The following is a 13584-nucleotide window of genomic DNA, read 5'->3' as shown; positions in this document are numbered from 1 at the left end:
TCTGTACATAAAGTGGACTTAAAAAAAAAAACAATTCACTCAATTCAATTCTCTCTCTCTCTCTCTTCTTTCTATATTATCTTTCTCCTTCCGTCTCCTTTCTTTTCCCTGTCGCTCATTCTTTTTTATTTGTACATTTTCCTGCTCATTTCAGAGAAACAAAAAAGAACGAGGAAGGGGAATGAGAGGAAGAGAAAGAAAAGAGCGGGAGAAGGATGACATCACGGGAGAGAGAGAGAGAAAGAGAGGAATGATGAATAGAGAATGAAGCAAGTGAAAGAAAAAATAGCGTGCAAAAGAGTGAATGAAAAGTAGAAATGCCAGAGAAGGAAACAGAACAAGAAAGTGAGAGCGAGAGAGTATGAGAAAGAAAGAAAGAAAGAGAGAGAAATGGAAGTGAAGCAGAAAACTAGATAGAGAAACAAAAGGAAAATGGAGAGGACATGAGATAGAAATAGAGAGAGAGAGAGAGAGAGAGAGAGAGAGAGAGAGAGGGAGAGAGGGAGAGAGAGAGATATGGGCCCGCTTGGAAAGCTATCTCTAATATCGTAATCTCTATCTAAGGGCTGTATAGCTTAGTGCTTCCACAGCAAGTGCCCAACAGGGAAGCTTACCTTCTCAACTATTCAAGGTTACTGCCAGCAATCTCAGCGTATAGAAAGGAAATAAGCTCCCTTCCCTTAAGATAGCAGGGAGGCGTTTATATCCTTTAAGCAGAGTCAGTATTCACAGACAGGCAGGCCATTGGATAATTCGTCCCTGAACGTTGGTGTCACGATCAACTTGGAGAGTGTTTGTAACCAAGCTAAGCCCCTGGACAAGTTACGTTTGCAGCAACATTTCACACATGTAGACCCAAACGTGCGCGCAGAATATAGTTCCGCTTCAATAGTACCGATTTTCTCGCTGCCTGTGACATGAACAGCTCGACGGTTGAGGTAAGATTGGCACGGGAGATGCTGAGCGTCGTTCTCACGCGGATTAATACATAAAACTTGCTGCAAACGTAACCTGTCGCGAGGCTTAGTGGAAATGACGAAAGAATAAATACAAAATCAACTTGAAAGCAGTATATAAAGTACTGTCGACTGATGTAAACATGAAATTGTAACAGTTTCATACATCGGAGACACATTTCTTCAATTTTACACAAGAATACTTACGGAAATGAGTTTTTCCAAGGTTTACAACGTTCGTCCAGGTATTTTCTTTCATCGTGGAATATAATTGACCGGGCAAGAGAAATATGTCACCGACGCACAATTGCCATTGCTTTCATTTGCTTGCCCTACGAGAACCGGATGCTGCGTACGTGTGATGACGTAAGCCCCTGTCAGTGTTTCACCCCCTCTTTTTTTTTTACTATGCTTGCCTGACGTAACCAAACCTAACCTAACCTTATCGGAAATGGTTCGTGGGGCTATCCGTGAATGGTTCGTGGGGCTATCTGTCAGCTACCTGTGCATAATGTATAATTTCCACCGATGACGAACACGATAGTAGGTATTTTTCGGTGAAGAAGGTTGAAACATTGCATACCCACAACTTGAGTCAAGATGTTCCCGCCATATTGTGTGTTCCGGAAGCGAAGAAAGGACTAAAATAAAACACTCAGAATGTGAAAAATTGCGTTTGTTTTCTTGTAAAAAGAATAATGGCACCTTGAACTATGTTCCGCAATACACAATTGGCAAGTACGAACCATCCGAAAGACAAAATATGCGATTTTAATGTCTCCGATCTATGAAACTGGTACCATATGGAATTAAGAATTATACTGTTGCAGTATATATGAAGAAGATTATGTACAGGGTGGCTCAATAAGTCACTTAACACCCTCAGTACAAGGCCACTGCGGCATGGAATTTGAAATTGGCGATGACCAATCATTGCCTGGCCAAGGGAGAACCACATTGACGCCACCCACACGGTCTGCGGCAATCTTGATGTCCGCCATCTTGAATTCAACTTCAGAATTTTAAATGGGAAGGGGATCGTGCGACATATCAAAATGGGCTAGAATTTCACGAGAAATGCAATGGTGAAGGTTTTTTCGACGTATCTTTAACCAGTAAAACGTTATGACTGAATTCTTGTACCAATTTGCTCCTTTTTGAGGTGTTAGAAAAGTGCCTTAAAATTTGTTTAGCGCTTCGGTAATGCATCGAGATCAAAGTGACGTGTAGGGATAGACGTTCGCATGCCATTGCACATTATTTTAATCGGATACATCCATGAAGAGCTACTCATTATGAATGGTTGTCGCGAACAATTACCAGTGTGACGCTTCCATTGAATTAAAAGTCCTTCACAGTGACAAGGCTAATGTTTATGTTCAGAAGGAAGTTCATAAACAGAATATGTGACCCTTGTCATCTGATAACTAACTTTGGACAAAAACTGGTTCATAACGTTCCCATAAGTGTTCTGGTGTTCTTCCCTATTGAAAAAACTCTGTAAAAAGTACCTTCTTCCATAAGCAAGGATGAAAAAAACTGTTTATTTAACAAATCCAAGTAGCCCTAAGCATTTAAGGTTCCGTTGATGGCAAATTGACAAACCAATCGTGTTCCACACAGCACGTCACACCATTAACTTACCAACACTAACCATTCAGCTTTGATCTGTCAAAAATGGGTTATCAGATAAAAAGCATCGAATATTCTGTTTATAAACTTCCTTCTAAACATAAACATTAGCCTTGTCACTGTGAAGGACTTTTAATTCAATGGAAGCGTCACACTGGTAATTGTTGGCGACAACCATTCATAATGAGCAGCTCTTCATGGATGTATCCGATTAAAATAATGTGCAATGGCATGCGAACGTCTCTCCCTAGACGTCACTTTGATCTCGATGCATTACCGATGCGCTAAACAAATTTTAAGGCACTTTTCTAACACCTCGAAAAGGAGCAAATTGGTACAAGAATTCAGTCATAACGTTTTACTGGTTAAATATACGTCGAAAAAACCTTCACCATTGCATTTCTCGTGAAATTCTAGCCCATTTTGATATGTCGCACGACCCCCTTCCCATTTAAAATTCTGAAGTTGAATTCAAGATGGCGGACATCAAGATGGACGCCGACCGTGTGGGTGGCGTCAATGTGGTTCCCCCTTGGCCAGGCAATGATTGGTCATCGCCAATTTCAAATTCCATGCCGCAGTGGCCTTGTACTGAGGGTGTTAAGTGACTTATTGAGCCACCCTGTATATCAGAATTTCTATGTCTTTTTGTGGTACTTAATATACCTGCAATGGAACTGAACACAAAATACTGATTCTGTAAATACATTTTTGAAAGAAAACCTGAGAAGCGAGAAGACAAGGTAGTCACGACCTGCAATAAGTATCTTGACATGAGGCGCCATCTGATGTTGGAAATATTGTTCTGGCTAAGTCTTCTAAATGCTTAGATGTAAATCAATTTCCGATTGAAATCGCTTAACTTGGGATAACAAAACAACTACAGGAAACTTAAAAGTACGTAGAGAAAACTAAATGCATAAAATCTGTTTGGTTCCGGGTTCGAATCCCGGCATGGGCATGGGTGTTCATTGTTAGTGTCCCTTCATCACTCATCCTCATCGTCGCGATTAGCCAAAAGTGGAAGGAAAGCGACGCCTAATATGAAAAATCTGTTTGATGAACCAGAAACGTATAGCTATATTTATGCACTAGTGTGTTTTTTGCCCTTTGCCAAGAATATGGTTTACGGTTTGATGCATTACGGTTTGATGAATTACCGTTGCGTTAAAATCAGGGTTGTTAAAGGGCCGGAAACCCATAAATTCTAATGGGATCTATTGGCTTTCGCTACAGGACCGGAATCTTTTTCGAGAACAATTTAAATTCGGTCCAAATTGCGTACTGTTTTAATGAAAAATATTCCTGGACCGTATTTAAATTGATCCGAAAAGTTTCCTGGACCGTATTTAAATTGAGCCGGAAAAATGATTTCCTGGACTGTATTTAAATTGAGCCGGAAAAGAGGTTCCTGGACCGTATTTAGATTGACCCGCAAAAAATTAATTCATTTCCGGTCCAAGAGAGAAAATCAGCAAGCGTAAATGGGTTCTGGACCGTAAGGAACCTTTTTATCTGCAACGTATTTCAATTCGGTCCAATAACTTTTTTCCGGATCAATTTAAATACGGTCCAGAAACCTTTATCCCAGGTTCAATTTCAATACGGTCCAGGAACGTTTTTTCCCGAATTAGTTTAAATAGGGTCCAAGTTCCGTATTGAAATGAAACAATACGCAACTTGGATCGATTACGGATCTGACGATAAAGAATTATCCACTTGTGAGCATGAAAGAATAATCCAGGTGCTGACTGCCTCGAGAATCTAAGGTACAAGGTAGAAATGAGCGAAACGCAAACGCTGAAGTCACGTTACCACTCTCCATATAGCCCCATTCTCTCGCGCGCGTTCCTTCGCTTGGTTGTAGCAACACCTCTGGCAACACTACCTGTCCCTGTTGTGATATCTGCTGAGCGGCTCCTATTGGCTGCAGTTCCTTGATCGGATGCCGGAGCAAAACGTGACGGGTTTGTTTGAGCTCAATGTGACGCCACGCTAATATAGTCCATTGCGTTATGTACAGTAACTCTTCGACAAGGAAGTTTTTGAACCTGGCCCACGAGAGAACAACAGCGTTATTATTTATTCCCTGCGCTACGCTTTCTACAACCGCAGTGTGACATTCCAATGTAAAACGAACTCGTGGACATTTTTAGAAGGCAACTTTTAATCGGCCAACCCTGGTCCAGGAATTGTAAATAAATTAAATCCCTGACTGGGAGAGAAAATCAGCAAACGTAAATGAGTTCTAGACAGTGTATAACCTTTTCATATTTAAAGGATTTCAATTAGGTCCAGGAACCTTTTTCCGGATCAATTTAAATACGGTCCAGGAACCTTTTCTACGGATGAATTTAAATTCGGTCCATGAACCTTTTTTCCAGAATGAATTTCAATTCGGTCTAGGAACCTTTTTTCCCACATCAATTTAAATACGGTCCAGGAACCTTTTTTCAATGTAACAATACGCAACTTGGACCGAATTTAAATTGTGCGAGAAAAAATGGTTCCGGTCCTGCAGCGGAACCCAAAGGAACCCATTAGAATTTATGTGTTCCTGGACCTTCAACAACCCTGGTTGTTTGTGAGTTTACCAAATAAATCCAGTTTATCTTTATAATGCACGTGTTTGCATCGCACAAGTCCATGTTGCATTGCATAACGTATTAAATGTTAATAATTTTTAACTTGGTGTTGAGAAGACGTTTTCAAATGTTGAACACAAATTTAGGACATAAACTTTGATAAGATTGACATAAAAATGCATGATATCAAACTAATGATGCAATAGGAAAAAAGACGTGGGTGTTGTAATATGGAAAAGAGGCCAGCACATATACATAACTACTGAGCCAGGTTTAGTTCGAAATTAACTTTTGATCAGATAATATGAAAGTTGCTGTTTGAGTTTTGAATCTTCATCTTATCAGACTCTCGCCTCACGTAACTTTGGCGTGAAGTTTTGCGGAATTTTTATGTTTAAACTTTGCATGCTTGTTTCTTCATGTTTGACTAAGCATCTAGCTACTTGATATTTATTCAACGATCCTCCTTCGTATTAGATACTGATGAATTTCACACCGGGCCTATTTCCACATTCCTGTTACCGGCATGCGTTTACCTCAGTGGCGGACTAATGAATTTCTCTTTGAGGTAGGACGGTGGTAAGGGCTTCTTTTTTTAAAAAAGTAATCATCTTCCGTTATGCAGTATGTTGAAGACCAGGAAGGTATACAAAGATTGTTACGGCTCTGTAACAAGTATAACTTTGAGAAGTTCTGTGGTGTTGCTAGACAACGTAATATTTATTGGGAAATTTTAATGTGTTCCACGAATCAGCGCTCAATTGTACTGAAGTAACTAACCTGAATGTAATAGACTATTGGCTGGAAATTATGAATTAAAATTTATTAATTCAAGGGATGATGCTTGTTTTACTTCTTTTTCTTCTGTTAGACAGTAACCTACCTTGGCTCTACAGGTTATTTGTTCCGATACTGCCACAGGCGAATAAGATGCAAAAACATTAAAAAAAAAACTAACAATACGGTTCATTCGAAAAAGAAAAAACACTTCTTAGAATAACTACTATACAGTTCCTTGTTATTATTCTGTACCATGGATATAGGGGAAACACAGTTCTTTTCTCATTTTTCTTATAAAGGATAGTCCAGACGTTCCGTTAAATATGTATAAAAACTATTTATTTCTTGTTTAAATATGTACAGATGAATTACAAAGGCAACACCCTCCACATGATCCAAATTAGGTGAAATGCGATATTTTTAAAACACACACACACACACACACACATATATATATATATATATATATATATATATATATATATATATATATATATATATATAATATGAAAAACTCAATATGGTGACCAAGGCAGAAATTTATTTTATTATAAAACATAAACTAAACGTAACGTTTCAACCTTCTAGCAAGGTCTTCTTCAGACTCTGCACCAAGTACAAATGTAACAAGGTACAAAACAGGACGATATATATACACAAACATTACTCCCCTCCAGACTATTAGAAAGTTGTTCTGGAACATTCTAGCAGGTGGCTTTCCCTTGTCAACTGTACTGTCACCTAAAAGGCTGAACATATATTCTTCCGTCTAGAATATGGTTGGACTCTATCTCACGCTCTTTTTCCTTCATTCTTCTTCCTTCTTCTCTCCTCTTTCTCTCTTGTCCTTTCCACTCTAACACCTTCTTCCATTCTTTGTTTATCTTCAGTCCCCCATTCCACAGATTCCGTATGTGTGTGTGTGTGCGTGTGTGTATGTAGAATAGAGATTCGTTCGTTGGCCTAGACCATCAGAACTATCTCTATTTAAATATGTTTATCCCGTGACCGCTAGCCCTCTTAGACTAGCAACAGCCACTACTAAAAACGCAGTTTCTTTAATATAAAATTAAAACTTGGGTGCAACCGAGATTTGTACGTTGTCCTAGAGCATCAGTGTACTCTCTCCATGAGAATGGTTGACTCGTGACATTCCAATGTCTCTTCTCTTGCCCAACCCACGAAAAAATGCCAACCCCCGCTACTCAATAGAATCTCTTACATAGGCGATTCAAAAAAAGCCAGTAAACGACTTCACCCCTCCAGGTTTTGAAAGGACAATTTTTTAAACTACCAGCCTTCTGACGAAAACTGACCTTCTCAGACACTAAGGCCAACTCTATAGCAGGTTACATTAGAAACTGAATAACAAGTATTACCTTCACTAACCCATAAAAATAATACTAATGAATATATACCAACATCCAATCAAGAAAAGGATCATGTACTGGATCTACCATTACATACTCATCATATTATTTTGGAATGTCCAATTCGCTCAGAGAAAGGAAATACTTTATACAGAACATTATCAAAAATGAATGTTCCTTTTCCCATTAATTTGACTTCAATGTTGTATGCACCAGATATTATAATTACATGTATTATACTTGCCTTTTTGGGACAAGCTGATATAAAATTGTAATTTATTTTTGAATGTTGTTACCTAAAAAGTTATTTAAGAGAGTTTAGGTGTAAAATTTATATTAAAATATATCTCACGTTCTTAAAATGTATGCTAGTAGTAATGCACCGGCGTTGAAGTCGATAAATCAATTGATTGGAAAAGATCGATCAAAGATCAATTGATGATGTAGTTGTGTGGGCAAGCAAGGGGTATTGTTGTTCGCGATGACGTCATAAAATGGGCGTGGCTTAATTGTGAGGATGATTCTGATTGGTGGGCTGTTTTAAAATGGGCGGGGCTTAATTTTGTGAGGAGCGTTTTGATTGGTTGTTGGGGAGGAGGAAAAGTATTCGGGTTTTTCCCGTTTTGCCGACGTCTGAAAACAGATGGCGTTGGATGATTCTGAAATTCTGGGAATGTGGGTTGGGGAGGAGGAAAAGTATCGACGATTATCCGGTGACGGTTGGTTTTCTCGGAATTTCCGGCGTCTGAAAACAGATGGCGTTGATGAGGTTTTTAAGGCGTGCGGTGAAGGTTAAGTGCCTGTTCTCGGAAAATGTGGTTTGTTGAGTGTTGGTTCGAGGAAATGTTGTGAGAATTAATGGATGTGGTTTGTGTAATGGGTCTGGAATGGTAATTGCTTTTGCAGTTTTGAGTCAAGTGTTTTAAGGTCTGTTTTTCAAGGAATTTTGTCGGGAGATTATTTCAAGGTCTGGTGAATGTTCGAGCAGATGACGTTGAAGTATTGAGTGTTCGAGTTCTAGGAATTGTGTGGGATGAGAGTAGGGTTTCGGGGAATGAGTAATGTTTGATGTCTGGTGTTAATTGGCTTGGTGTTGCGAGAAAGATTATCGTTAAGTGGTTCCAGGAATTGGTGAGCGATATGTGTGTGTGTGTGGACGGTTGAGAGTGATATGTATGGACCGGATGAGTGATGTGCGGAATGGTTGAATGCTGTGCTGGAAGGAGGGCTCTCTGCAAAGCATGTGGGATAGCACGTGATGGAGAAAGAGCATAAGGAGAAAAAAGTGGCGGAGAAGACGGATGTAGATAAAATTTACAGAGTAAAAAAAGTACGATTCTCGGAAGAGTTGAGTGTGTACAGAGTACCAGGACAGGAAGAAGATAGGAGAGGCACGTGGGCGTTGGATGCTCTGCGCGAGAGATTACGTATCGAATATGACTGTGTTGATCGTCGGGAGGAAGGTATATAAAATGGAACGAACCAGATATGCATCATAAGAGGTACAACTGTCCGCCGGATAACTGTCCACAGCTCAGCCAGCACAATCGCCTGACAGGTTGCAGATACTATAGTGAGAAAAGTGATCAGTTTCAACGGATCAATCCTACCTGGTATATATATATATATATATATATATAGTGGGTTATCTTGAGGTAAGTAGAAGTGTAAAATGGGTATAGGGGGCTGGATATTGCAATTTGTCGGCAGTGTAATGGGGATGAAACCTGCTGCTCCAGATTTGTTGCCAGCGACGACGACATCACGAAGTAGTCGTCTACTGCCGTCTCCTCCACGGACACCACGGTCGTCGGTACAGCCTGAAATGTTTAAGGATGACAGCCCGTACGTGAGCGTTCCTAAGTATTTTACGGAACAGCAATTTCGTAGATCGTGGGAAGCAAAGAATGCTGCACAACACAAATATGAGAAGTTGAGACGCTGTGGAAAGAAAAGTAGTGGTGGTAGGGGTGAAACGTTGAGGAAAAGAAAACATGATGCTGATAAAAATATGCAGTATAATCCTTTGTACGGTTACATAGAGCGTTCTCCGAGGAAGGCAATGTGTTTTGCATACCCTGTAACAGTCTCCGATTCGAAAAGACTGCATGGTGTTAAATCGAAAATATTTGAGAGTAATAGTCCCAAAGTGTTGGTTTTTGATAGTCCGGTAAGGTACAGGGAATCTCTTTTAATAACATTTTACAATAGAGATCTAGTGAATGAGAATTTTATGGAACTTGAAAGTAATGGTTTTCCGATCAGCATGCAGTACATCAAGAGTCGTAGAACAGGATTATGTGAGACACATTACCTTTTCGAGAGAGCACCTGTATACGGTCATTTGCCGTACCATGTGTGGACCAATCGTGTAGCCGGTGAGATAGCATCTCACGGATATAATGCAGGACCTTTTACTGTAGTATCGGGAATTTCCTCAAAAGATTGCATCTGTATGGAGACAGAATCGGAACTAAATTCGGAACATGTAGATATATCCGATCTGCATGTTCCTCCACGTTGTCTGGTTACAAAATATATTATGATGACGGATGAGAGTTTAAATTGTGGGCGTGCCGCTGTCGAATTGACACGGTACGAAAATTTGGAACATTTACTGAATGAGGAGATTCCCCTGCTGTACCGAGTGGGGTGTCACAAAAAATACATGATAGTGGATTATAGTGATGTTGCAACTCTGATGCAGATATTTAGAAAACAATATCGGGAGTCTATGTTATCACTGGGTGAAATATTTCAGTGGTTTAACAGTAGTGTACCCCTACAGGAGTCGGTAAGCGATACATTAGGAGTAAAAGGTACTGCATTAGATTTAGAAGAGTTAGCCGACTATTGTTACAACCCGTTACGGCGTAACGATCTAAGATCAAAATATGCTTTTATTTCCAGTGTCCATAAAGTTGAAGAGCAGTTTTCAAGAGGTACAGGCCCACATCGTGAGTTCCCCGAAATAATAGAGGAGACTGACACGTCGGAAGCAGAAAACGATACAGCTTGAAAGGTGAGAAAATAAAAATCATTACCTGTGGCAGCAGAGGTTTATTTTTGAGTTGTACAGCCTATGGTGGGGGGGTTGGGTGTTCCCGGTCCTCTGGTGGAGGTAATGGAGGCGTACGATGTCCGTCCTCCTCCTCCTCCTCCCGCTGCACCAAATCAATGAGGGGTGGATCTTCCTCCTCTTCCGGAGCAGGAGAAGGAGGACGAACGTAGCCTCTGAGGACCGCAGGAGGTATCTGTTGAAGCAGGTTGTCCGCCCTACGAGCATTGCGTCGACCCATTCTGAAAAACAATATATAATAATTAAAGAAATATATTCGGTTCCATGTAGATATTGGCTATAAAAGAAAAAGTGGTATGTGACATATATAATCGGAAAATGGCGAACATGCATGTGAAACCAGGCCGCAACTGAGGACATTTTGAAACGTGAGGTCTGGGAGAAACAGGACCGTGACTGAGGGTCTTTTATTTCAATTTTGTTCAAAAACGTTTTAAACTTGTTTAAAACATTTTAAACTTTTTCGATTTTAATTTTTCGATTTTATATTTTCGATTTTATTTATCAGATTTAAATTTCCGTCTGTCCATAATTGAGCTACAAGGATAGTCGATAGGTTGTCGGACCATGTCAAAATATACAATGTTATAAGAAATAAATTAAAATAATTACCTTTGACGATAATAACGGAAAGTGTCGGCCATTCTTTCCCGATTGAGTCGACGCCGTAGTGCGGTTACGGCCAACGTCTGCTCGTATACCCGTTCGATGTCAGCCTGCTCCTCCAAGCACCTCCTGACATCCCTGGTGAGCTCTGCGAAGTGCTCTTGTTCTTCTACGCCTATTTGATATTGATCAAAAGCATTCCGCAGAGCCTCCCCCTGCTGCATGTTACGTTCCTGAAAATATGTGTGAATTAATATATAACAGTGATTACAGTTTGTGTAAAAAATATATATATTGATTGATTGATTAGTTGTTTGAAGTCCACTTTATGCACAGTAAGGCTAATTGGGACTGGACCTACAGTTTAAAGTGGGATCCGAACCACTTGTGCCTCCACGGGGTATCGAACCCGGGACCCCTTGATTACAAGGCGACGACGCTACCACTGCGCCATCGGGAGGCCGAAATATATATATATATATATATATATATATATATATATATAATATATATATAACTAATATATTTTCTGTCTATTTCAGATGACTACACTTCCGCTAGGGTTCAGTCTGTTGTATGGAGACGTAAAAGAGGAGACGGGGACTACAACAGAAGAGAGAAGAAATTTGTGGAGCAAAGTTCACGCACGCCAAGTAGAAAAGCATGTAGGCAGCTACGTCAATTTCTGCGAAGAAAACGGGTTGGCCGAAGATTTATTGCGCCGACTAGAAGAAACGTGTAAAGATTTTGAAGTGAAGGTGGACACATTGGTGAAAATATTCAGCTTCATTATTGAAAAAAAAAGAAACGCGCCAGTGTTTGGTGATTTTGTAGAAAACATACAGAGAGCCCAATATGTACCCTCGCATTTATCGTTAAGAATATGTTTCGAGTTAATGGAACTATTTAAAAGTGTAAGGAATGAAAGAGCAGAAAATAAGAAAACAGGGGGAACGGGGAAAGAGCTAGAGGAACGGATGGTGGAGATGTTAAAAAAGAGAAAACTGAACGAATAAACATTACTAATCTTACTAATACACTAACACGTTTCGTTCAGTTGTGGGATAATTAAACGATCTATCTGATTTTAAATTTATGCACAGAACCATAGGTTTCCATCGGGAATCGAACCCGAGATTGTACATATAACGTCTACATTGAGAGGTATTTCATTTAATGGGTATAATAACATATGTATAACAGTTTCTTGTAATAAAAATATATGGTGTATACAGAAAATATGTTATTTTTAATACGAATATGAAATAGGTACTTACGAAATTTCCATCAGCCATCGCACGTTCTTGACCCAACACGAAGTAACAGAATGAGTGGAGGAGAATCTGTTTCAGAAGTTCTGCAGACTTCCTTACATGCTTAAGTCATTAGCAAGCGTGTTACGCGGAAATCTGTAGAAGAGATTAAACTGCGGTGACTGGAGTTCTTTATCACATCATGACAGATTTACAAGGAGGAAATTGCGGGACTGAGGCCTGCAGTTCTGAGATGAGTTTCACAGCGGTTCCTTGTTGCATCCGGTCGACTCTGATAACGTTATGTACATAGTACTTCCTTGTTTCATCCAGACAGATAAAAAAGTATGGAGATATAATTACAAAACCAACTTCTTTGTTACGTCCTCGCAGAACGTCTGAGAAAGAGCATTGTGAAATAGATGATGTTGAAAATGTAGCGTTATTGTAATTGCGTTTGTTTCTTAAATAAACAGAATCAGAGTTGACCTACACATATGGAAAATTCGTTTCTACAGGGTTTGAGTGGACTCGTTGCAAATTACAAAATTAAAGCAATCAGTTTGTTTTTTGTTTTTAGAACACACAGGGGGGGAGTCGAACCCCCTTGAAAATGCAAAGTTATTTCTATTATTTCTTCCCGGGGCCAAACCGAGTCGGAATCGCCCTTTGAAAATGCACAGATATGGCAAATCAATTTTATGTTAAATCACACAGGGCCGGACAATAGGGTCCCCCATGTTGACGCCAATGTAGGGTTTCTGTATTTCAGATCGTAGACCCCTTCCATATACTTTTGACATACAGATTCCGAATCTACAATTGCCTTCACTCTAGTCCAGTTAGGGGCCTGCTGAACGACCCTTCGAAATTTTCCGGACATGTTTTTCGAGTTTGAGTTTTTCAATTTACCTACAACAGATAGGTGCCAGTAAACATCGCCGACGGTTACTACGTAATATTATACAATTAATTGTCATCTCAGCTCGTCATGACAATGGGGGCCGCCATCTTGGCCGCCATCTTGGTTTTTGTTATTTTCACCGTAGACCCCCGTCCATATACTCTATTTAAAGGTGTTGACGTACAGATTCCGAATCTACAATTGCTATCACTCTAGTCCAATTAGGGACGGCTGGACGGCCCTTCGAAACTTTCCGGACATGTTTTTCGAGTTTTTCAATTTACCTACAACAGATAGGTGCCAGTAAACATCACCGACGGTTACTACGTAATATTATACAATTAATTGTCATCTCAGCTCGTCATGACAATGGGGGCCGCCATCTTGGCCGCCATCTTGGTTTTTGTTATTTTGACCGT

At 39.9% G+C, this 13584-nt stretch overlaps 1 protein-coding gene across 1 annotated transcript in view; it reads left to right on the top strand.

Annotated features, from left to right (window-relative positions):
• LOC145984970 (sex peptide receptor-like) overlaps positions 1-13584 on the top strand; it is a 215909-nt gene that overhangs the window by 122168 nt on the left and 80157 nt on the right. The window lies entirely within an intron of this gene.

This window comes from Lepisma saccharinum, chromosome 1 (assembly GCF_977018435.1).
Source record: "Lepisma saccharinum chromosome 1, izLepSacc3.1, whole genome shotgun sequence".
Taxonomy (NCBI): domain Eukaryota; kingdom Metazoa; phylum Arthropoda; class Insecta; order Zygentoma; family Lepismatidae; genus Lepisma; species Lepisma saccharinum.
The sequence above is the reverse complement of the archived record's forward strand: the minus strand, read 5'-3'. Positions and strand labels throughout refer to the sequence as shown.